The following is a 24,905-nucleotide window of genomic DNA, read 5'->3' on the forward strand; positions in this document are numbered from 1 at the left end:
AATTGCCAGGCCACCTCCATGTGTGGTGTACACACACACACACACACACACACACACACACACTGGTTGAATAGAATTATGGCTGGGCGTGGAGCTCTAAACCAGAAGAATGGTATCTAAGCGACCAGAGGGCAGAGCAATGTGCCCTGGCTGGACCTGTAACCGACTTGTCTCAGAAGGAAGGTCCCAGAGGGTCATTGTTTGTGTTTTCTTAATGTATATCAGAAAGGGTTCCATCTATCAGCAAAATCGGAGGCTTTTTCTCTTGCTGCTGAAGATTACATATAATTCAACTCCCAGTATTCAAACCTGTCTTCTCTTAGAATACATTTACATTATGAATTTGGTTGTTTTCTTTGTTCAGGAGCTACCTGGTTGCTTAGGAAGACATTATTTGACTGTACAGGATTTTTTTAAAGGGTTTGGAAGGCAGGCTTACATCAGATGAATGCGCCTTCCCTGTGGAGTTGCTCTGGGAACTAGCTTCTGAAAATAGTTGACAGCCCATGTGTAAACAAAGAGAGATGACTGACCCAAGCATGGGTGCTGAGTGTGGAACCCCTCAACTCAGTCATCAAATCCATCAGCATATAGGGGTCACCATGAGATATTGTTTAAAATGCAGTTTACCTGAGTCTATTCCCAGAGTTTCTAAGTCTGAATGAGGCACAGGAACCTATAGTGTACTGGGAACCCTAGGGGATGTTGATGCTGTCTCTCTAAGAAATACTTTGAAAAGAACAGACTTAAATCCTCAACAAGGAAAACCCTGCCCCACTACCTTTTAAGTATTTAGCTGACTTCCTGCTGAAACAGTGCAATTTGGCTGAACAGTGAGCTGTGGAAGAGACAGCCCAGCGAGGCTTCAAAGACATGCCGAGCAAACTAAAAGCTTGATGACATTGCTTCCAAAGCTGGGGACTGACAGCAGCTGACAGTCATGCTGGTACCGGTGTCACCTTCGAAGACAAAGAACACTGGGTGTTTTGACTTATTTCAGCAGGCACAAAACGTTAGGAGAAAAACATTCCCCTAAGCTGCTTCCTCCTCTGAAGCAGCTCTATGGAATAACAATGTCGTGGACTCGTAAATCGGCTTTCCAGTCACTCACCTATCACAAGAGAGATCTTTAAACCATCTGCCCTTAGGCAAATTGTGAGGTTCATGAAATTTCTTCCATGTTGGAAAGTGTACTTTTGAAAAATACATTTCGAGTTCTTTATAGCTTAGAAACATCTCTCGATGTCAGGAGGAGTGGCGTTGATGTACGGAGGAGCATGAATGTGGCAAAAGCTCATTGGCAGGTGATAAAAACATCAAATAACGTTCCAAACCCATGTGGAACTGTGTTGCATTCAGATTTTTAAACAAGATTTACGTATTATGTATTATGTATACAGAATTCTGTCTGAATGTACGCCTGCACACCAGAAGAGGGCACCAGATCTCATTACAGATGGTTGGGAGCCACCCATGTGGTTGCTGGGAATTGAACTCAGGACCCTGGGAAGAGCAGCCAGTGCTCTTAATTGTTGAGCCATCTGTCCAGCCCCTGTATTTGGATTAAAAAAAAAACTTATACATCAGAATGGTACATATTTACAGGTACTGTGTCCTCTGGAAAACATTATATAACATCGGTATCAGGGTTAGTCTTTCTATGGCTTTATATATGGTGCCCTTGGAGAGAAGGCACAGCAGACAAAAACAGAAAGGATGCCTGATCTTAGCTGAAAGGAAAGGAAGCAATTGTGTTTGGGTTTAAAACTCCTAAGACCTGGGGTTAAAGAGATGGCTCCATGGTTAAGAGCTCTTGCTGTTCTTGCAGAGGACCAGGGAGTTCATTTCCAGCATCTACATGGAGGCTTACAACCAGTTTCAAGGGCAGGCAGGCAGTACACTTACACACACACACACACACACACACACACACACACACACACACACAGATATAGAGGCAAAGCACTCATACCCAGAAGATACATAATATAAAAAAATTAAGCATGGAATCTAGACAATGGTGCCTGAACACCTAATGAAGAACAGCTTTCATCCAAGAGAGTTTGAGGTCTGCCTGGTACAGTTTTAGAATTAGAATTTGGAATTTGAGTCTTAAGGACACCAATCCATTGTCTTTGGATATTCTAGATTAAGTACATTATCCAACGTGTAAATGATATTCAGTAACACCAAGACAAGTCAGGTCTCTCCTGGAATGTACTAACCAAAGGGGCATCTAGAATGAGATGGAAAAAGCAGGGAGTGTCATTAGGACCTCTTCCTTCTTTTTGCTTTGAAAATCCAGGGATTTGGTAGTTTTCAGATGTGAAGAGTTACCTTAAACTAGATGATAACAGAAAAAAAAAAAAACAGACTGTAGGAACCAACAGTCCCACAGCCACCTCCAAGCTGGAGATCGCCAACAGATAAAACCAGGTGCTAAGCATCTTGCTGTAATTAGACATTTGAATCTTCCAGAATTTAAGGCTAGTAAGGATGTCGTAACTACCGAAGGAGATCCTTTATTTGAATTAGTGCCTTCTACCCCTACAACAATTCAGCAAAAGGGAATTAATAACTGGAAGGGACCGCGGTCCTGATGGCTAGTCATTTTCTTCCCGGTTGCTATCACCCAGAGGAGAAGCAAGTAACAGTGCTGCAATAAATAAAGGAACGTGTGAGTTCCCCGCCTTAGCAGGTAAGTACGGTGAGGCTCAAAGCTGAAAAGGAGCTGGACCCGAACAGACCTTTACGTTGCTGTATGTGCTGGCAGGTGCCACGAGTTCCAGTTTATTTTGCATGCTGCTCTGTCTTTTTCTGCATTCAGAGTGGCCTCTAAGAGCTGCCATGCAGTACTCTTAGCAACCAGTAGGTGGCGAGTGTTTTTATACTACATGCTTCCCAATTTGCGGCTCCTTCCAAAGAACAGCACTCCCAAGAAAGTCAGGAGTTCTTCACGGTCAAGGGGAAACAATAAGGCAAACTGGCACCATCCTCGACAAACATATAATACTCAAAGTGAATACTGTTTCCAGGTGCGGTGGCACACACCCGCAATTCTAGCATCCAAGAAGTAGAAAGAGGAGGGTCAGAAGCATAAGTCATCCTCAGATACAGATGGGGAGTTCAAGGTCAGCCTGGGCTACGAACCATGTCTCAAAACCAAACACACGAAAAATGACTACTGTTGGTAGAGTGGTCCTCAAAATATGTTCACATGCTAATTCCCATCAATGTGATCTCACTTGGAAAAAATCTTTGAAGGTGTGGATTAAGTGTTTCAATTGAGATCACTCTGGGCAATGCAGTCATAGGCCAAAGGCTGCCTGAAGTCACCAAAACCGCAAGAGGCAATGGAACTTTCTCTCTTGGATCCTTCGTGGGAAAAGACAGATAGCCAGCTCCTTGACCTTGGGTCTCTGGCCTTCCAGAACTGAGAAGGGACAGTTTGTCTGCTGGGTTGTTTCAGTGTGTACACATATGTGTATGTGTGGGTATCTGCTATGTGTGGGTGGGTGCCCCAGAGGCCGGAGGGTGTTGGATTGACCAGAGCTGGAGCTGTAGGTGACTGTGAGCTGCTCCTCGTGGGTGTTGGGACCTGCACTCAGATGCCCTCGAAGAGCAACCAGCACTCTTGATACTGAGCCATCTCTACAGTCCCAAAGAATAGGTTTGTAACTTACCAAATTTGTGGCATTTTTTATAGCAGCCACTGGAAACTGATACATAATCTGTTAAGTAAAACTGAGTCAAAATAAGGCAAATTGTTTAATAAAATCACAAAGCTTCAAACTCAAGCACGTGCTTCCACCTGCTAGGACATGGACCTTTTATACATGTGCCATTTGAGCCGGCATTCATGTCGCTGAGAGGCAGTGTTCTACTGAAGACCTGTGTTTGATTTCCTCACAGATAATAAACCTTGTCTCCTTTCTAAGAACAAACCACTCCCATCCATCAGTCAGGAACAATGAGGTATTCCGTTGCCCATGACAATTTTTCTAAGCGCAGTATTAGAAGCAGAGCAGAATTACATAGAAATAGATGCGCATTGCAGTTGTCCCTGAATAAGCCATTCTTGTCTTATTTATGATGACCTTGCAGAAGCACTCCTCCAAGTACAGTCAGCAAACACTGTGCATCTAGCAGGTGTCCGGGACTCTACCAGGTGCTGAGAGGGCAAAGAGGAACCCGAGTTCTTGCAGTCCTGGGGCAGTTGTGGTTGACTGAGAGACATGAGTAGGACTCAGGTGGAGCGCGTGATGGAGGAGAAAGCACAAGTAGGAGGCACCTTCAGCCAGGCTGCAGGAGGAGGAGACTGGGGTGGAGTGCGGGATGTCTTGAAAGCTGGGCTAGCAGGATGCGGTCTGGGGTGTATTGTAGGGGAAGCGTCTGCTTGCAACATAGAGGTCTGGTGTGGCGTTAGTTACTGTCAACCTCATGAGATGTGGAATCACCTGGGAGATGAACTTCTGGACATGCCTATGGGGGGCGAGGCAGAGGTTATCTTGATTAGGTTAACTGAAACAAAATTTGCACACTGCCACTGCAGGTGGTACCATTCCCTGGGCTGTATACAAAGGAGAAGGCGAGCAGAGCACAAGCATTCATTGCTCTCTGTTTCTTGGCCATGAGTTTGCTGCCTCAAGTTCCCGCACCTGTGGCTTCTCCGCCATGATGGTCTGTGACCTCCAACTGTGAGCCAGAAGAGACTCTTATAGACTCCTTCCCCCCCCCCCCCCCGAGACAGGGTTTCTCTGTGAGAATAAACTCTTTAGTTGTGTTTGTGAGGGTGTTTTGTCACAGCAACAGGAACAGTAGTTAAGACATCTGGAAAGCAGCAAGAGGATGTCTGGATTGGAGAATTCCACTAGGGGAAGGCTGGGGAAGCCAACAGGGTCTGGAGGGTGAGGGGCCTGGGTAAGGAGCTTGAGTTTCTTCCTTAAACAAGAGGGAGCTAGAGAAGGCCTTCCTGCCAGTTACGGTGACATGGTCAAATTGCTTTGGGGGGAAGAGAATGTGTTGGTGTCTTCTAGATAAGAATGGGGCAGGAAGGCCTGGGGTGCAGCCGAGTGGTAGAGTGGATGCCCAACGTGTGCAAGGCCCTGAGGTCATCCCCGGTGCCTAAAAACAAACAAACAAACAAACAAATCAGAGAATGGGACAGGACTAGTCAGGAGAAGAGGAGAGGTCACTGCAGCCATCTCCAGGTGTCAGGAAAGAGGCACCAGCCAGGGCATGAGGGAGGCCTCGAGGATGTATTAAGGCCTGCTGATTCTTAGGCCTGGCTGAGAGCAAAGCAAGGAAAAGCAGAACTTGAGACTTCTCACCAGTTTTGAACTCCTGAAATATCAGCCCCAGCCTTCCTATCCATCCTCGTGCCAGCCCAGTCACTTGTATAAAGTAAGTCCTCAATTTATTAGCAGCGGAAGTAAATTTCCCAGGTTCCTGTCGTATACTGGGATTCTGGGTACTTTTCACATACTCCTGGGATACCCTTCACTTGCAAGTGTATCAAGGTGCTAGGAGGGATGACTGACAGCTCTCAGAGGGCCCTCCTGTTTTTCTTCATCTGCCCATGTAGAGGCTTCTTACTGGATTAATGGCCTGGTACATGAATCACAGTGACTGTCGGAGCAGAACGAAGTGCTGGCCGGAGGTTTGTTCCTGCTCTTTCCTGACTCCATCACATCCTGAGCCCCAGGCAAGGGGCAGCTACCGGGGAAGTACCACATCCCACCTGCCCTGCCCCGCCTGCTCTCTGGAAGGCATCTGTAGCATACATATTTATACTCAGTCTAACAGAAAAGCCACTGTTCATTTCTCTCTCCATACAGCCTCTAAAGAAGTCCTGATAGCTGTACTGATTGAAGCCTTTTTAAGTCATTTTTTGACTGAGTGGCTCAGCAAATGAAGCATTGTGTTTTCGGAGAGCTGGAGAGAGTTCACTAGCAGACTTGCTTCCTGAGGCCAGAGTGCCTCCTTGACAGGCTTTTACACAAAGAAGAGAAGGAAGGCAGGGACACAGGAGTGCCATCTACAGAGAGTCGACTTGAGACTGGGTCCCAAAGCCTGGCAGAGGAGGTGAGTTGAAATGGGTCTAGACATAATCAGGATTCAGCCAGTATTTTGGAGAGAGAGCACTCTTGGCACCCAGGGTTGGAGGATTTATCCTGAGGGTCTTGAGTGACATTTTTAGCCTCCCTGAGGCTTGACCACCAAGTCTTAGTTGGTGCAAACCACACCTCTCCACCCATGCATTTTCAAATACTCCTCGAGGACTGCACTTCACGGGATGTGAGTCACCAGCATACAGCAAAAGAGAATGTGAGAGATGACGTGACTGTGGAGCTCAAGACACCAAGGCGGGACCGGAGGTCAGCACACCACCAACAGCATGGCTATCCAGGTAGAGACAGGCACAGAGCATAGCATGTTCAAAGGACCCTAGAAGTCCAGGTGAAACGTCAAGTACAACTATGAGGTTAGGAAAGCATGTCCAAGTGTCGAACTTGGTCTACTTAGGAACCAAGTCTCAATCTCCAAGAGCTGGTCCTGTGTACACCAAGTGCCATCATGGAACTCAGAGGGCAGCCTGAGGATCTGTCTTAATATTAATTGGTGATCTTGCTTAGTAATGGGAAAGTGAAAAAAATGGACAGGAGGATGATTATGATTTGGGGGCATTTTCCAGGGATGCACAAGAAATTATCTTGATTGAACTGCTTATTCAATACCTACTATGTGACAAATTCGATTGACTTATTTAACTCAATGCTTACTAGCAGAGGCAGACATTTATACAACTCTCTAGCCTTGGGGTAGGCAAAATTTCTTGGCAAAAACACAAAAGCGCTAACTTTAAAAGAAAAAAGATTATAACCTAGACTCCACCAAAATTAGTACTCCTACACCAAGTGCTTTTACGAAAGTGCCCTAATTGAGGGGCTTGAGAAACGGCTCGAGAGTGCTTGCTGCTCTTTCCAGAAGACCTGAATTCAGTGCCCCGACACCTGTGTCAGGTGACTTGCAACCAGCTGCAATTACAGGGCATCTTTTCACACACACACACACACACACACACACACACACACACACACACACATGCACACACACACGCACACACACACTCCTACACAAATAATGAAATAAGCATTTACTTTAAAGAAAATAACTCGACACATTTACCTTTACCACTATTCTGCACTTCTACTCTAAAAAACACAACTAAGGAAATGAAAAGGAAGCCATTGTCTAGGAGAAAAATTTGTAACAAATACCCAACAAAGACTTGTTTGTACTCAGAATATGTAGAGACCTCCAATATGGCATTCAGAACGGGCAGCTGCAGAGGGAGAACTTGTCTACCATTCTGCGATTTGTTATCGTCTCCCGATTTATTCTCATGTTTATAGAAAAAGCGATAGATGAGTGTATGGGAAGAAGAAAAGCCTAGTGGGCATGATGGAGCATGCCAGCACTTGGCAGCAAGAGCAGGAAGATCATGAGTTCAAAGCCAACCTAGGCAATGTAGCCAGATCCTGTCTTAAAACAACAAGCACAACAAAACCTCCTCACAGCTCAGTGGTGTCAGTTGTATGTCACCGTCATTTGCTTCAGACAGAAAACCAGTTCACCTTGATCACTGTCCGTGTGTTTTCCACGCAGTCCATAGAATTGAAGCTTTCTTGAAATTTGTCTTCTTGAAAGTTAAATGAATGGAGTCATTACGGTTGCTACGCTGTCACCAATTAAAACTTCAAGAATAAAGAAAATGAAGTTTGAAAAATCTGGTGGTTTTGCTTGGTAGGCCTGCAATTGGATGTGATACATATCTAACTCAAGTTACATTCAAACTGTCAGAAATCATGGTTTTAGCTACCCAAAACAAGCTGGACTTTGCAAAATTTGTAAATATTTTTATACATGCACAGAATAGCCAAATCAAAAACTATTCCAACATTGGTAACATTGCATACAAAAGTATACTTCAGAGCCGGCAAGATGGTTCAGCAGGTAGAGCCACTTGCCACCAAAACTGATCACCTGAGTTTAATCTCACAAACCCACATGGAAGGAGAGAACCCATTCCTCTGACATCCACAGATTTGTACACACACACACACACACACACACACCAGAGCCAAAATCAAAATGAGAAGACAGAGACTTGGCTCACATCTGCATCTACATGGATCTTGACAGCCTCTCAAAAGTCCATGTATCAAATGCTTGGTCCCCAGCTATTGCAAAAGGTGCTAGAACTTGCTCTGGGGACAAGCTCAAGGCACAAGACTAAGAGTATTTATCAGACCAAAATTAACATAAAAGATTTAAGAAAGAAAAGAAACTGTTGGCAGAAATGAAGGAGGAGAATACTGAGAGAAAGAAGAGGCAGGAAGAAAGAGAGACAGAGAAGGAGAAAGAGCTCTGCTTGTGGGGAATGGGGTCATTCTTATAGCAGTTAAATGAAGCTACCTGTCATTGACCCCTGGGCTTTTTACTTGAATAGAGAAGATGTGGGCAGCTCCATATCTTGTCAGGCAGTAAATTTTATGACACCATTTGTCTTTCCAGAGACTGGCCATTTGGGTGAGGCACGAGGGACACTTGGAAGCTAGGCTTTAATTGATATTATAAGGCATCACAAGTCACTGGGTCAGGCTCGAGCAGTTAAGGTCTGGTTAAGGTCAGAGAGTGGATGGTTTTGCTTCTTACTTTTATTTTCTTCAGAACCTTTAAAATATGAAGCCCAGTAAAAAGTTTTAGGTCACTGGGAGAATGCTCTCAAAGGGGATTGTGGGATACCAGTCACTTTGTCTTTTTTGCTCTTTCTTGCTTCCCAGTCATATGTAACGGCGCCAGCTGATCATGGACTGGACCCATCAATACTATGAGCCACATGTTTGCTCTTGATAATTTACTTCAGGCACCTGTTACATAAACCTGACTAGAACATATTTTATCCCTGCCACTTTGGCTGTAGACAACTGTTGATCTGCTTTTTGTTATTACAAAGTTTTTATTTGCTTGTTTTGGACTTAATGTAACTTTGAGACAGGGTCTTATGTAGCCCAGGCAGCCCTCAAAGTCACTTCGTAGCTGAATGTCTTAGGGTTTTTATTTCTGTGAAGAGACACCATGACGATGGCAACACTTACAAGGAAAACATTTAATTGGGATGGTTTGCTTACATTTCAGAGGTTGAGTCCATTACCATCATGATGGGGAGCATGGCAGCAGTACAGACAGATGTGCTGGAGTAGTATCTGAGAGTCCCACATCTTGCAGGCAACAGAAAGTTGACCGAGACACTGAGCATTATCCTGAGGAAACCACAAAGCCTGTCCCCACAGTGACACACTTCCTCTAACAAGGGCATACCCTCTCCAACAAAGCCACACCTCCTACTAGTGCCACTCCCTATGAGATTATGGGGGCCATTTACATTCAAACCACCACAGTAAGGGTGAACTTCTCACTCTCCTGCCTCTATCTCGAAAACGCTGGGATTACAGGCATGCACCACTGTTGTGCGTTTTTGTTCCTTTGGTTTTTCAAAGGGCCCACCACTAGCTCCCAAATAAATCACACATTGAGGCTTATTCTTAGTTATGAAATGCCTGGCCTCAGCTTGGCTTGTTTCTAGCCAGATTTTCTTATCTTATGTCAAGCCATCTGGGCTTTTGTCTTTCTTACTTCTACATATCTTTCTTTCTTACTCCATGGGTGGCTGGGTGGGTGGCCCCTGACGTCCTCCTCTCTTTTTTCTTGTTGCTTCTCTTTTCTTTCTTCTTCCTTTCTCCTTCTATTTATCCTCTCTACCCGCCAGCTCCTCCTGTCCTTGCTCCTGCCTCACTATTGGACAGTTCATCTCTTTATTAGACCATTAGGTGTTTTAGACAGGCCAAGTAACACAGTTTCACAGAACTAAATAAATGCAGCATAAACAAAAGTCACACACGTTAAAATAATATTCTACCACACACCACCACACCCAGCTACTATAGTTTTACATATAAATGAATTTATATTGTATGGAGTTTTTTTGTGATTGACTTTTCTCTTAAAAACATACCTTGAAAGTCAAGACCATGATGGGGAAATCCACAGAATCTGGTGACCTGAGCTAGTGAGAGATCACTGATTCCATCTGACAAATGGGGAGTCTACATAAGACCGAACTAGACTCCCTTAATATAGGTGACAATGGTGTGACTGGGACAATATATGAGGCCACTGGCATTGGGTCCAAGGTCTAGCTCTAATGCACATTCTATATGGAGAGATACCTTGTTCAGCCCAGACACAGGGGTGTGTGGGGTGGGGAGGTGCCTTGGTCCAGCCTCAACTAGATGGTGGGACAGAATTAATAGACTTCCTAGGGGAGGCCTTACCCTCTCCAAGGAGCAGATGGGAGGTAGGGAGGAAGTGAGGTGAGGAGGAGGACAGGAGGGAGGGAAAACTGGGATTGGAATGTAAAAAATAAATTAATTTTAAAAAACATAATTTTGAGATGCATTGATTTTATCTATGTCAATACAGCATTTATTTATTTGTTTGTTTATTTATTTACTTATTTATTGCTGACATTTTATTTGCAGTTTTGCTGGTGGAATCTGGCTTTTTACTTGCTAGGCTCCTGCTCAGTCACTGAGCTGCTCTCTGGTTCTGATGGGGGGTTTTCTGTGGCATGAACCTATTACACTCTGTTTTCTCATTTAACAGTGATGAACTATTTTTTGTTTTGGGTTTTGGTTTTGGTTTTTTTGGGGGGTTGCTTCTTTTTTGGATTTTGGTCTTTTGAGACAGGGTTTGTCTGAGTAACCTTGGCTGTCCTGGAATTCACTATATAGACCATGCTGGCCTCAAACTCACAGAAATCTGCCTCCCAAGTGCTGGGATCAGATGTAAGCACCACCACTGCCCACTTAATGATGGAAATTTGGTTGTTCCCATTTGGGGCTGTTATAGTAAAGCTGCTATGCATGTATTCTTGTTTAGACATACGTTTTCATCTCCCTTGCTTAGATACCTGGAAGTAGAATTTCCAGATCGGATAGCAACAAATCTAATTTTAAAGGATAATGTCAAGGCTGGGGACATAGCTCAGCCTGTTAAGTAATAGAACTGAGCACATCTTGCTATCAATTACTGAGCACACAAAGTGCCAAAATAGTCAATAAAGAATGATTTGTAAATAGGGAAACTTGAACTTTGTCTTGGTGATGGAGCTCAGTAATACAGTGCTTACCTAAAATGCTCAAGGAATCATCCAAAAACAAAAATAAAATAAATAAGCCCAGACTTGCCCAATATAGGTGCAGGAAATACCAAACAAATGAACTGATGACTCTTTAACTGGTGTACTTGATAATGTTGCCGTCGTGTTATACTGCATGTCTCAACTTCAAAGGTGAATCAACCGTTGACTTAATCACCTGCTTTTAATTGAATAAATGTGTGTTATGAAATGGAATGAGTGAAATGGAGGAGGCATATAATTACATGAAATCATAAATGGAACAGAGACAGTTTTGCCTAGGAGATACTTGTTGGAAAACAGTATTCAGAATGAAGAAGAGGCCATTTGTGACAATGACTAGCTCAAATATTTCCACATCTTTCAGACAAATGCTAAAGATAGTGTCTTTGTACTGGTACCCTATGTACAAGAACAGCTGTAACAAAATATCATAGCCCAGATGGCTTTAACAACAGAAATATATTTCCTACAGTTCTCCAGGCTTGGGAGCCAAGGTCAAGGTGTCAGCCTGTTTAATATCCTCTCTCTTGGCTTATAGATAGATGTCTTATCCTCGTAGTCTCCAATGGTTCTCTATGAGAACACTTTGGGTCTATCTGAACTTCTTATAGAAGTGCTTGTCAGATTGGATGAGGTGTTGTTCTAATGAGTTAACACGTCTTTAAAAGTCTGTCTCCTGGGCTGGAGAGATGGTTCACAGTTAAGAATATTTACGAGCCAGGAATGGTGGTGTATATATCTTTAATCCACATACTCAAGAGGCAGAGACAGGCATATGCCTAGTTCCAGGCCAGCCTGGTCTACACAAAGAAAACAAACAAACAAAAACACATTTGCTGTTTTTCTAGAAGACTCATTGGGCAGTTCATAACTGCCTTAAACTCTAGCTTTTGGGGAGATTCATCTCCGCTTCCGATCTCTGCAGGCTCCTGCACACACGTGGCACACACACACACACACACACACACACACACACACACACACACACACACACGTAATCTATCTCCAAACAGACATAAATAAGTAAGTAGACAAATAAATAATCTATCCCCAAATAGAATCACAGTCTGAAGAAAGCTTGGGGCTAGGGGTGAGGCATTGAGCCTGTAACAATCCAATAGGCTTAGGAATCCCCTTAACTTTTACATAACACAGGACACCAGTGCAAGCATCTAGCTAGGTCAATCAGGATAGGAAGTAAACACTGTTGCCCTGCTATCTGGGATAACCTTTGTGCAATATGACTTCCCTGTGTCACGGATAGCCTACTAACAGGCTCCAAAGTCCATTTCTTGTGATTGATGATATTTCTGGATCCTTTCAAACCAGCGTTAAAGAGAGTTTGTTTTTTCTGTTCATAAAAAGTAATATATGTCCACTGCAGAAAAAAATCAAATATTTAGTGACATATAAAGAAGAAAACAGGTATCTTTGAAAGCACTACTCAATAAGTAATATCCTATTATAACCCTTTATACAGAACCATCAAAATGTTTTTCTATGCAAATATGTGTACCTTTAGAAGTAAACCATATGTGTCCAAACTATTAACATTGTAATACAATAATATCTAGAAAGTTCATGCATAAGAACTGCAAAAACAAACAACAGCAAAACAAAACATCAGTGTTTCAAATAAGCTTACAGTTTTATGTTGGGTCACGTTTACAGCTACCCTGGGGCTCATGTGCAATTATAGTAACTTTAGCCTTTGGAGTTATAAATGTTTTAGAGGTACAATGGAATGTTTTAATAAGTATTAAACATAGGAAAATAATTGTTACAATCAAGCAAATTAACATCATGTATCTCCTATGTCATACGTATTGCAGACATCTTTCCCTTTCTACAGATACTCTGTGTTAACCTGCGTGGTGCTGCTACAGCAAAACACCAGAGGCTGGGCACAGTGTAAAAGAAAGGACCTGGAGATCAAGAAACACTGACATGTATTTGATTCTGGTGAGGATCTCATGGAGGATAGCATCACAAAGCAGGGACACATGTAAGAAGATGGTTCCTAGGAAGATGTCAGGCTTGCTGTCAGTCCATCCTCTTAGTAACTGACCCAGTCCCCTGAGAAAGCATCATTCTCTTTCTTCTAGAAGGTGCAGCCCCCTGACTGACATACCCTCCACTTCGAGCATCTTCTAAAGATCTCACCACCTCCTCACTGCTACCCCAGAGGCCAGGGTCCAGCCTCAGGAGATTTTAGACAACAAACTGATGCACAGATAAGTCAGTGTGTATTAGCGTTCACCCTGGCCACCTCCACACTGACTGCAATGCTGCATTCCTTAGACTTGTGGCAATGCTCAAATTTCAGGATCAACTTTCAATTCCAAGAGTATAAGTAGCTTTAATTTAGAAGATGTCCAAGCCTTTGCCTCAATTCAAAGATTTTTCCCCCAGTGATTCATGGGATGTTTTCAGGAGGAGATTCCTTGTGTCCTATTGATCTGTTTCTGAAGACCTTGGGTGTTAGTCTCTGTTCATATGGGAATCACCTTACCTCTTCCACTGACTTCCCTCCAGGATGAAACTGAAGTCTGTCACCATGATCACTGTTCTCTTCTCTCACTTAGGACACTCAGGGACACATTTGCTCCCTCAGCTTCAAACAGAAACGTCCAAGCAACTCAGTGCAGCCTCCAGCACTGAGTAGACAGAAAGTGCAACATCACACATGCTTCCTCTGTCACTTCAAGTACAGGTTCATCTTCTGCAGCTCTACCAACCTACAGCCCCAAGCAGTATCGCCTCTCACCCTGACACTACTTGAGAGTTTCCAGGGCCAACGAAGGGAAATGAAGATGAGGAGGAGCAAGGCGTTCAAAGGAGCCAACAGGAGCAGCCATTTGCTACTTCTTCCCTCCAGATTGTTAGCAACAATGAGACGTAGCGCTGCCAGTCTGCTGCCAGCTGTCAATCACTGTCCTGCGCTAGCACTGGCTGGCTCAGCATCAGGTTTTTCCTTACTACTTTCATCTAGAGTGGATACCTTTTCCTGGAAATACGGCAAAAGTTCCAATATGGTATTTGTTTGTGTTTGTGTTTGTCTTATTCCTGAAGAATTTGTTAAGACAAACTGCTCGTAGGCATCCTGTCAGAACTAGAGATTGGTTTATCTGGGGACAAAATAGAGGAAATCAGGCCAGACAGGAGACAAGCAACCTAACCCTTCTAGATCAGTGGTTCTCAATCTGTGGGTCGCAACTCCTTTGGGGGTTGAACAACCCTTTCAAAGGGATCACCATCAGAAATCACGGATATTTATTGACATTATGATTCATAACAGCAAAATTGCAGCTATGAAGCAGCAATAAAATAATTTTGTTTTAAGGTCAAGGAACTGTATTAAAGAGGCTCAGCACTAGGAAGGTTGAGAGTCACTGTTATAGATATAGCCATATCTGAAGTCAGTGTGACCTAGACATTTTTGGCTGTTGGAATCAATCAATTCTCTTTTTATAGTCAAGAAGTTAAACTAAATTTCTGATATTGAAATCTAAGAGAGGCAATGTTCCCAATGACCTAACTCCTACCATGCCTCTCTCAAAGAGAATCACAATCACCTCCTCCTCCTTTTGTCCTTCTCCCACCCCCCTCTCTCTCTGTCTCTCTCTCTCCTTCCTGTAAGAAACTATGGTTAAGAAACAGAGAAAGAGAGAGAGAGAGAGAGAGAGAGAGAGAGAGAGAGAGAGAGAGAGAGAGAGAGAGAGAGAGAGAGAGAGAATCCCCTCCAAGCTTCCAGTACATGAAACTCCACTCTATAGACCAGGTCGATGACTGTAACCTTTCATATTTGTGCCTTCCTAGAAGATAAAGGACTTAACTACCAGTGCTAAATATTCACTTACTCTGTGACCCACATGTCATCTGCCCTTGAAACATTCCAAAATCAAAATAGCCGAGATGTGCCTTACACAGGAGAGGGGAAACACTTGCATAGAAGATTCAATCCAAAGAAATCAAATTAAACTCATTAGGGATCGGCCAATTCCCCTGGCCATAAGTCCTGAACCAATCAACCCTTCCACCCATACTCACACCCTGCAGAGTTCAGAAACAAGAGGCATCAGCAGCTAGGAGGGACAGAGAGACAACTGCGCACTGTCTCCTATTGCTCCACTAAAAAGATTTAGCACTAGACAGTCACCATGAAGTCTCATATGCCCAAAATTCATGACAGCCATAAAAAGCACCACCATATTTTCATGAACTATTAAAACAAACAGTTAAAAATAAAACCCATTTGGTATCCGATATCCTTTGCCTGATCGTATTTTTTATGTATATGTGGAGCAGCACAATTTGGATAACTGCAATCCATCTCCCTGTAACTGACTCAAATCTCCACATTCTCTCTGGCATCCTGGACTAATAAACTATGATTTCTTCAGCCACATCATCAATAAATTGCACAGATTTGTATCGTAATATGAAATGCGTTCTCCATCTCTCTTTGCTTTTTTCCCCCTGGCCTCTTGCTTACCTTATCCTTAGAGAAATTTCTACAAGGATGGAACACCATGAGCATAGGCTAAGTACCGAGAAAAAGTGTTAGCATTTACTAATACCTATTATGTGACCCCAAACCTAGTGTTAGTCATTTCACATATACTGACTCTAGTCTTCAAAGCAAGTGTTAATTGTTTTGGGTTTCTGATGGGAAAGCTCCAAAAGGAGAGAATTACCAACCCAAATTAAAATGCTGCCAGCAATTGTGGTAGGCTCTGTTTTCGGTGTGGACTGATGACATTTTTCCTTACTCCCTACAGGCTTCATGTTCTTCTCACTCAGAATGTTCAAAATACTGGTCTACTGTCTCAGACATCCTTGCTGCTGTGACCTGAGCTGATCACTCCACCCAACTAATGGGCTCACAGGGTAGGCATGCTGGGAATTTGGGAAATTATTTCTTCCATATCAAACAACAAAATAAAATGCATGGCCACAAGGAGAACCTCCCCACTCTCCTTTCTCTTGTTTTCAGATACAGTCATGTAATTACATACAGGAGCTGTGGTAGCTATCTTAAAACCGCAGGGGTATACGCCTAAGGGGAAAGGTCAGTATTCCACTAAACATGGTGAGAAGTGAATCTTAATGACACCTTTGATCCTCTCAGTTAACTGACCTCAGGACCCTCCCAGCTCAGGACTAATGCCTGGTGCCCTGTCTTAGTTTCATTCCTGCTGCTGTGATTAAAACATCCGGAGAAAAACAATGCAAGGGGGTGGGATTTACTTGGCTCAGGGTTCCAGGTTATGGCCGATTATCACAGGAAAGTTAGTTGGCGGGAACCGGAAGCGCTGACCATGTTAAGTCTGAAGTCAGAGAAGGGACAGATGAATGCTTGTTCGCTGGTGCTAATTCATAGCGGATCATCCCACCTCAATTAACCCAATTAAAAAAATATTCCTCACTGGCATGCCTACAGGCCAACCCAATCTAGACAATTCCTTGTTGAGGCGTCCTTCCCAAGTGTTTCTAGATTGTCAAGTTGACAGTTAAAGCATCACGCACTGTATTAATCCATTGTCTGCTGCTGTTACAAAATGGGAGAGGCTGACTTTCACAAAGGAAAGAGGTTTATTCATTTCACTGCTTTGGAGGGTGAGCGTCAAAATTTGAGTAGTCCACCTGTTCAGTCATTGAACACATAGCTGTGTTACAACACAGCAGATGACAACATAGAAGGAGTACATGCATGAGAGAGAGATCACATGGTGAAAAGGGAAGCCAGAGAGACTCAGAGCCCAGGCTATTTGTAACACTTGCTCTCTCAGGAGTTCACCTTACTAAGGACAAGGCCAATGCTCCCAATAGCCACATCATCTTCCACTTGTCGCCATATGTTCAAAGACCTGCCACTTCCCAACACTGTCACATTGGGAACAAGCTTCTAGCACACGAGCAAACCACATTCCAACCACAGCAATAACTTTCAAAAATCTGTCTTCCTAAAAGAGAAGGCAACAGTACCAAAGCTAAGAAAGTATACACACTCAAGAGAGATAAACTCTGTGTCCACTAGAGACATGTACAATGTCCAGGGCAGTTAAAAGCCAGAGACAACTCACAAGTCTATAAACATCCTCTCCTGGAGTGTGAATTTAGGCACAGAGCTTGCCTATGTAGACAAGAAAAGAATGTGTATGCAAATATAGTAATTGAAGAATTCATAACAATGAAAAACTGGACCCAGGCTCGTGATGCATATCTGAAATCCCAGAGCTCAGAAGCTGACTCAAGAGAATCAGCAGTTGGAGGTCGTTTTTGGCTACATAGAAGTTCAAGTACATCCTGGACTAAGTGAGACCCTGTGTAGTAGTTTTTATGTTCTCTTGTCATAAACTGTTAGAGCCATCATTATTTTACGTTATGAACGTTGTATCTGATTTTTGTTTCATTGTTTTATTTTTTAATATCTTATTTATTCTTTGAGGGGTTCATTGAAGTATACAATGTATCTTGACCATATTTACCATGAACTACTTCATGTCCTTTTAACCCACTGAGTCCATCTGAGTCCAATTAGTGTTGTCCGGGTGCACATGGGTATGGGGCTAGCCACTGGAACATTGACAACAGATACTGCCAGCAGACAAGCCCTCAAAGAAAAATGACCCTCCCCTTGCCAGGTCGTGGTGGCACCCACCCTTAATCCCAGCACTCGGGAGGCAGAGGCAAGCGGATCCCTATGAGTCTGAGGCCAGCCTGTTCTACAGAGCAAGTTGCAGGACAGCCTCTAAAGCTACAGAAAAACCCTGTCTCGAAAAACTAAAAAAAGAAAAGAACCCAAGTAGCCACCACTATCTTGGCTGGGTGGGGCCTCATGAGCCCCTGCCCTGCCCAGGCTAGAATGTTGACTTGCTTGATCTTGTGATGGTTTTATGAAGGTAGCAGCAGCTACTCCGAGTAAGAGCTGTGTCATGTCCAGTGGGCTGTTTCACAGCACCCCTCCCCATCCTTCAGCTCTTACATTCTTTCTGTCCTCTGTTCTGAGATGTTCCCTGAGCCTTCTAGGATGTGACAGAAATGTCTCTTTTAGAGATAATGCATTTCATCTCAGCACTTTTACCAGTTACGAATCTCTTCACTGACTACTGCCCACTGTAAAACAGGTTTCTCTGACCAAGGCTGAAACAGCACTAGTCTATGCATACAGACACACATAACAGCATGCCCATTTAGTAAACAACACTAATAAGGCCCTCTAGGGCCTACAACCTCCTTATTCATGTATTTTTGACAGTTTTTTTCAGTACCAAGCATGAATTCCCTACTGTTTAACTGGCCTCTAATCTAATTAGAAAGTGGTTGGTTACCCCCATAACCTTTATGACAATATTGCACCAGTGGGATCAACTTGTCCTACAGGTCAATATTGTAGCATTCAGGGTCCACTGCTGGGTAAGATGATTGATGATTTTTCTTCCCAAGTGGTCTGCCTAACACCATTCAGTACCAGCTGCCAAGCAAGGAGGAAGCTTCCCCATGTTAGTTTCAGCTTGATTTCTCTATGTTCTGCAACCCAAACATGTTGTGTCTTCAGTAATATGTGTTTGAATTTTGTTTTACAATGGACACATAATTTTATGGCAAATTTTAATCCGTTATAAACAGTTGGAATTGTATAAATATTAAGTATGGTTGCTTTTGAGTAACAGGATTTGAGAATTTCTTTCTTAGTATTAGTGGGTTTTGGGGGGAGGGGCATGTTGAAACAGGGTTTCTTTCGTAGACCTGTCTGTCGTGGAACTGGATGTAGAGACCAGGTTGGCCTCAAACTCAAATTGGTGCTTTTTGTTTTGTTTTGTTTTTTTGAGATGGGGTTCTCGGTATATCGTCTAGGCTAGTCCTGAACTCCTAGGCTAGTTCTTCCTCAGCCTCCTGTGGGGATACTGCTGGTCTTGAAATGTCCTCTTTAAGCTTCTCTGTGCTTTCTACTGTCCCCACGATAAGCACATGTTTCTTTTTATCTACATTTGCAGGTACACTTATTTCAAGGAGACAACGCTCTTAAAGACACTTTGTACCCTGGGACATACTCAATTATAAAAGCAATTTTATTACAACTGTAAAAGATATTAAACGCTGGTCATGCCATTTCTCAGTGGCAGAGGGCGGATCTGCTATCCACCAGCCAGAGCACTCAGCTCACACACCGCCAGCACCAGGAAGAGGGAGGGAAGAGCCGCAAACCACTACCACCCACACAGGGCAACTGTCATGCTTACATGGCAGAACTCCAGGTGCCAAGCTGGAAAAGCATTTCTTCAGGCTTCGCTTTTCAGCCCTGGCTGAGCTTCTGATTCCTGGAGGGAGTTTTACTCCTGAAAGCCCCACCCCAAAGGTTACAACTCAGTTGCCTCAGGTGAGACCCACTGGGTATTTTTTAAAGGCTTCTCAGCAAGTGCCAATACATCATTGTGGCAGAAAGTGAAACTTGGGTCGAGGCTGTGAACAAGAGCTCTGGGGTCAGCCACACATAAGAACTGCATAACGTCTCTGGGTTTAACTCTTTAACCAGGGAACACTGGTCTGTTTGTTTGTTTGTTTGTTTGTTTGTTTTTACATTCATCTCCTTGGATCTGCCTGAGTTCGTTTGCCCCTTCCTTCCTTCTCCTCCTCCTCTTTCCTCATCTACTCTTCCTTCCTCCTCCTTCTCTTCTTTTCCTTCTTCTTTTAAATAAAAAGAATGTCGCTGAGCATGGTGGCAAACACCTTTAATCCTAGTGCTTGGGAGGCAGAAGCAGGTGAATATGCATTCCAAACCAGTCTGGTCAGGCCAGCCAGAACTATAGAGGGAGAGACTCTGTCTTTAAAAAAGAAAGAAAGAAGAAAAGAAAGAGAAAGAATTGTAATGTCCAATGATATATTTACACTTTACAAAGAGTACTCAGGAGATAATGTCTTTGGATGGCTTCATTTAATTGAGATGATGGATGTAAACTGTGATCAGGTGTTATTGCCTAGACAGCTCTGGATAGTAAGCTAGACAGCATTCCAGTCATGTACCACATTGTGACATTTTCATCAGGAGAATCCCATGTACCATGGATGTCCTATAAGATTATATTGAAGCTGAAAATACCCTACCAAGTGAGTGGTTGTCATGTTAATGTCACATGTATCTGTGCTGATGTTGGAGCGAACAAACCTATTGCACTGCCAATCATATAAAAAAGCATAGCGCATATACTTGGTATGGCACATAACACTGCAAATGATTATTATGCTACTGGTTTGTGTTTCCTATTTATGTCATTAGTATTTCCAGGTATTCTCCCACCTTAAAAAAAGTTTAGTATAAAATAGCATGTCATGATATACTGACAACAGGATCTTGCATTGAGCCATGGACAGGCACTCTCTATGTAGACCAGGCCTACTTATGCTTGCTGCAGGCTGGGATTAAAGGTGTATGTGTGCCCCCATGCCTAGCTCCACCATGCCTGGCTATCTCATACATTTTTTTTGAGACAAGACTTCTCTGTGTAATGGCCATGACTGTCCTGGAACTGACTTTGTAGACCAGGCTGGGCTCAAACTCAGAAAGATCTGCCTGCCTTTGCTTCCTGAGTGCTGGGATTAAAGGGGTCCACCACACCTGGCTCCTATATCTTTTGATGGCATCATTTTTCCTGTGCTAATCAGTGACCGTATCCCTGACACTATGCCCAAATATTTCACAGAAACAACTCAGAGGAAGAAAGAGTTGATTTGTGATTTCAGAGATGGCTGTCCATCATGGGGAGGAATAAGTGACGAAGTCAAAGTGTCCATCTCCTGGCAGCCAAAAAGCAGAGAGAAAAAGGAAAACCAGGAAGGGTCAGGGTAAGGAATAGGCTTCACTGTCATGCCTTACTCTGAACGGGTCCATTCCTATCCAGACTGCCCCCCAGTAACACCATCATGTTATGACTCTATCAACCCTCTAACACATCAGAACCGTCCAGACCCAATTGTCTCTGGAGATGGCCTTGCAGAGGTCTCCATTACTAATATGTCCTAGGCCTCTCCCATTACAGTCACAGTAACAATGAAAATTGACTATCACAGAGGCCTCAGAGCAATAAGCTATAGAGCCTGTGTATGCAACAGTCTTATCATAAAGGCCTATGATAATTGTACAATGGTGAAATCACCAATACCACAGTCCTGAGAACATAGCCCCATCCTTAATCAATACACGACTGTATTCACATTCTCCTTAAGAGGTAATTGAAAAGGAAGAGTTCAGAGTTTCCCCAAACCAGATTAGCACAGCCCTAAACCCAGGTGCTTCTTTCTTCAACCTTAAGCATCAGTATTAGGAAGTGGCCTATGTTTCTGAGTCTCCTATGCTGTCCCAAAGAAGATTCCACAATGCCTTGACTGCAGCCTTTCCCACTGCAACCACAGAACCTCAAAGACAAGGGGACATTTCATGATACAACCCATGGGTCTGTATCACCCAACAGCACGTACTAGCCATAATAGAGCCTGGGGACGTCTGTAAGTGTTGAATGAATGGAAGAATGCTGAGTGAAACAATGAACGACTATCCAGAATCACTCTGTTCCCATTTTATAGAGACAGTACCAAGGTACCAGCAGGGAAGGTAACACATCTGAGTCCCCAGAACGTATAAAGACAGACCTGGAACCCAAGTGAAGCCAGTGCGGCTGACTAGTCCTGCATCCTGCATTGCCAGCTACAGTTCTTTTACAAAACAAGACATGAGGTCACAGATGTAGAAATGATTTATGTGACAATTCTCCTCTTGATATTATACACACAAATTATCATAGGAGGCATTTTTATAGGACCTGGCACAAGTGATTAGCTATTATGTAGTTTATTGAAAATATTTTAACAAGATTCATTTGAAAATGCTTACTCCAACTAATCACAACCTTCTGAAATGACTTTTTAAAAGAGACGTTCTTCTTTCTGAAAATTCCACACTATATAGCAAATGACAGATCACCATAGTCACATAGATCAACAATTACTAGCTACAAATACAAAATAGCTAGGGAGAAGATACCATATATATGGATTTTTTGGCTTTTATTGATTTTTTTTGTGAATTTCACATCATGTATTCCTGTCCCACATATCTCCCTGTCTCCTTGAATCTGGTCTCTGTCTTTGCAACCTTCCCTCTCCCAACCCCCCCCAAAACCCAAATTTAAAAGAAAAATCAAACCCAAACAAAGAAACAAAACAAAAGCAACAACAAAAGAAAGGAAGGAAGGAAGAAGGAAAGAAAGGAAGAAAGAAAGAAAGAAAGAAAGAAAAGGAGAAAGAAAGAAAGAAAGAAAGAAAGAAAAGGAGAAAGAAAGAAAGAAAAGGAGAAAGAAAGAAAGAAAGAAAGAAAGAAAGAAAGAAAGAAAGAAAGAAAGAAAGAAGAAGAATCTTGTCATGGAAAGCAGGAGTGTGGTCCATTGAGTTAACCCCTTAGTCCATTACCCTTTACTCATAAGTGTTCATTACTCTTAGGCATCGGTCTGACTTGAGACCTCTGTCTTCTGCAATGGGCCACTGATAACAGGCTTTCACTGGGGCTCCTCTTGGATACCCTGTTGTTGCCCTGTGTCGTGGAGATCCTGCTGTCTTGGATCTGTAGGTTCATCCCCTTCACATGCTCCAACAGTTCATAGATAAGGTGGATGTTGGGTTGGGCTAAGTCACAGCCCTGGTTCTGTGCCTGGGTGGTAGCTGGAGTGCTTAGCCACCAGCTGGTCCTCATCATCACTGCCCAGACAAGCTCTCCAGCACTGCCTTGGCTAGCTCACCCAGCGCAGCCTGCAGCAAGGAGCAGGCCAGTTCTCTTGCTGTCAGGTCCTCAGACCTGATCATCCACACTCACACCACACTCTACCATTTCTCCCATTTGAGGTACAAGGCCCTCTCTCCAAATTGTTGTAGGGGTCATAGGAGGGTGGGGGTCAGCTCTCCTGCTCTCTTAACCTCAGGACTGACTTACCTGTGCCCCAACAGCAAGGTCAGCTCTAGTGCATCACCCAGGCAGGGTGCAGGGCCTGCTCTACCATCCATGCTTTTAACCAGGAAAGAAAAAGACGTCTCCAGTATCCTGAAAAACTATTAACCAACGTCCTAAACCGAAGCTCACATAATTGAAAAATTACAATGATCCATCTACTCATTTCAGAGATTGATGTTTTATAAAAAAAAAAAAAGTTGATGGTCACGTGAATGAAAGGACCCCCAATGCCATGTGGCAATTGGCTAAATAAGTCATGAGTGAATGGAAGACATGACTAAGTTGAGAGAAAAAGTCAGATATTTTTCCCCTTATAGTAAAGAGGCCACATACATTTACTCAGACAGAGTCTTGATGCTTAAATCATTATAGTTACAAAGAATGGAACTGACAACAGTTAAAGGCATTAAGGTCCCTCCCTCCTCTCCCGTCTCCCTCCCATCCATACGCCCACTGGGTTTAACTTTACAAACTGCCCATTATTTGATCATTTTTGACCTTCATAAAAGGTAGCTTCCTGTGATTAAATATCAAAGATTCAATTAATGATTAATCAAGCTGATATGCTAAACACACCATGGGAGCTTTGGGGAATAAGGGTTGGATGAAAATGATTTCCCTTTCTGCAAACCCTTGATGGGAAAAACCCACACTGACACTGTTTATATGAGAATTCCGAATGTACAAAGCACTTTAGGATCATACTGTCATCTATGCACAGAAAACAGCAACTTGTCGGCAGGGACATGTCTGGTGGGGGCTTAAGAGACTGCTTCCTTTTGCTTAACTCTTGTTTTATACATTTTGTTTAACAATGGCTGGGGAGATGTTGCCATGCAAGTGGGAAAACCGGAGTTCAGTTCCCCAGCACCCATATAAATGCCCAGCATGGGAGAGTTGGAGAAGAGAGATCCCTGTGGGGCAATCTGGTTAAATAAACTAGCCAAATTAGTGAGCTCTGGGTTCAAGAGATAATTCTGCCTTGATATATAAGGCAGAACGATTGCGAAGGACCTGAACACCAACCTCTGGCCTTCATATAAATGTATCCACACATATGTGAACATGCATACATGCATGCACATCACACACACCCATCCAAAATCCCAACTTTTTATTAAAGCCTGTGCAATATTTTGTAATGAAAAATTTGTGATGATGTATTGCAAAGGTTGCAGAATCACTGGATATTAGAGGAAGGGTCTGAGACAGAGGACTTCAATGTTAACACACTCAAAACCGCCTGGGGAAAAAAAGTGAGAGCCTAGATAAGCAATCCAACAATGACCACACCACAGGAGACAATGAACTCTGACCTGCAGTCCATAAAAACAGCCCTGTTATTTCTAGTCAATGGCCTTCAAAGCCAAACCCTTGCTGGTAAACAGCCAGGATGTTATCAATACCTGACATCTTCTCTGATTTTTGTCTGCAATACGAGAAAGTCAATTATGTTCCCTAAACCAAGTTCATGGGACAGCCCTCTGCAGCTTCTGCTGACCAGCCTCTTCCAGCATGGCTGCTTCTGCCACCCTCCTACCACCATGAAACTTTCCAGTCCTAGGCTGCCACCAAGTCTCCATCAAGCCTAAGTGGCCATGTCACACTCCCTTGCTGGAGCATCAGTTAGTAGACAGC

The 24,905-nt window shown here is 43.3% G+C and overlaps 1 long non-coding RNA gene across 1 annotated transcript; it reads left to right on the plus strand.

Moving 5' to 3' along the window:
• Positions 1-2,179: 2,179 nt before the first annotated feature.
• Positions 2,180-16,224, plus strand: LOC121140819. The gene is made up of 6 exons (XR_005877746.1): positions 2,180-2,698; positions 5,585-5,659; positions 5,838-6,084; positions 13,119-13,228; positions 13,852-14,301; positions 16,048-16,224. It is a non-coding gene; the product is annotated as an uncharacterized LOC121140819 (long non-coding RNA).
• The last annotated feature ends 8,681 nt before the right edge of the window (positions 16,225-24,905 follow it).

The sequence above is a fragment of the Mesocricetus auratus genome, unplaced genomic scaffold, assembly GCF_017639785.1.
Source record: "Mesocricetus auratus isolate SY011 unplaced genomic scaffold, BCM_Maur_2.0 Super-Scaffold_100006, whole genome shotgun sequence".
Classification (NCBI taxonomy): domain Eukaryota; kingdom Metazoa; phylum Chordata; class Mammalia; order Rodentia; family Cricetidae; genus Mesocricetus; species Mesocricetus auratus.